Here is a 1,829-nt window from a genome sequence, read left to right as displayed (position 1 = left end):
GTTTGTGATTGCTTTAGTTGCTAATTGCCAACCAAATCCCCATCTAACATTCATGTCACCCCATCAATTTATTTAAGTGCTTTCGATAATTTTCATTCTTACAACCGATTGATTTGCATTTATAACTTCATAATTGAATTCAAACTTGTTCCGCTCCTTGTAGGTTCGATCCCAACTCACTTGTTGGGTTTTATACTAGATTATGATCGCCCACACCTAGTATTAGATGAGGTGTGGTTGAGCGTTAATCAAAATGGCGCCACTGCCGGGGAGTGGTGTTTAGAATTCTTCTATTGAAATTTGAATTGAAAGTTCTTTATGTTGTAGTTGAATTGACTTGACTTTGTTTTGTGAGCTGTTGTGATTAGGTGACAGGATAAGTGCAAATGAAAGCACTATGAACCAACTTGATCGCCAAAATGATGGTGATGATTTCTTTCACACCAATGAAGCTCTATTGGGGGGCGTAGGTGCTATTCGCCTACCTCTAGGTGAAAATCAGTTTGCCTTCCATGTGACCAATAAAATGCTACAATTCTTGCAAGCTTGAGGCATATTCGAGGGACTAGATCATGAAAATCCCCATGAACACATTCAGAACTTTGTGGAGATATGTAGTCCTTACTCACTCAAGGGTATTTCAGAAGAATCAGTGCGGCTTAGGTTGTTCCCTTTTTCTTTAATGGGGGAGGCAACCAAGTGGTTAGCCGGGCTAACACGAGACTCTATTTGATCATGGGAAGAGCTGACCGAGGAATTTTACATGAGGTTCTTTCCACCTTCAAAGATGGTAAAATTGCGGACAACATCCAAAATTTCAAGCGGGTAGAAGGGGAGCCAATTCATGAAACTTAGCGGAGATTTCAAAAGTTGTTATTACTATGTCCTACTTATGGGCTTCCGGGTGATGTGATACTTCAATATTGTTACTGGAGTCTAGACTTATTGACCAAAAGAGTAGCGGACCAGCTGGCACGAGGAGGGATAATGTTACATCCATTTAAGGTGGCCTCGTCCCTCATTGATAAGATGACTAAGATCAATCAGGTGTGGTACACTCAAGAGGACCAAGTTTCTCCCTTAACCTTCAAGATGGCAAAAGAGCAACTTGACAAGGAGAAAGAGAGGGACGAGAATATTAGCAAATAATGATGTCTCAAATGGAGTTGCTACAAAAACAAGTCCTAGAAAAGGTTGGTGAACCCAAAGAGGTTAAAAGGGTATTTAGAATTGAGAGGGGTTCTCACCCGAGTTACTTCAACGAGGGTGGGAATCAAAGTTGGAACGCACATAAAGAAGAGAGCGGAGACAACACTATCAAGATTGGGTTGAACAAAATGATCCTTTGAAGACAGAAGAGAGTCACGAAGAATACCACACGAAATCAAGTGACAATCCAAGATCAAAGGGTAGTTCAAGTAACTTAAGAGTGGATGAATTGTTGTCGCGTATCCTAGATAAGGTTGAAAGATACGATGACATGCTTAAGGAGATGAAGACTGATTTCTCCTCATTGAATAATAGAGTTAATTCTCACACGGATGCAATCAAACAACTTGAGGGTCAATTGAGCTTACTTTCGGAGCAATTGGAACCCAAGGTATTTGAAAGGGGTGAACCGACTGTGCAACAAATTTGAGGGCCGACTATGACAAAGACTTGGCGGTGGTGAATAACGGTTGGTGTTGTAAAGGGTACTGACGGGATGAACACTCATGAAGAAGGGCAAGATGTCGATAAGGAAGAGAAGCCCGTGCAAGCACCGAAAAATGATATGCTCAAAGAAAAGGAGGAAAGTCCTAAGCAAACCCCCACCGTAGAGTTGCAAA

Source organism: Solanum verrucosum, unplaced genomic scaffold (genome assembly GCF_900185275.1).
Source record: "Solanum verrucosum unplaced genomic scaffold, falcon-dt-bn FXZP01000238.1, whole genome shotgun sequence".
NCBI lineage: Eukaryota > Viridiplantae > Streptophyta > Magnoliopsida > Solanales > Solanaceae > Solanum > Solanum verrucosum.
This window is presented reverse-complemented; position numbering follows the sequence as displayed.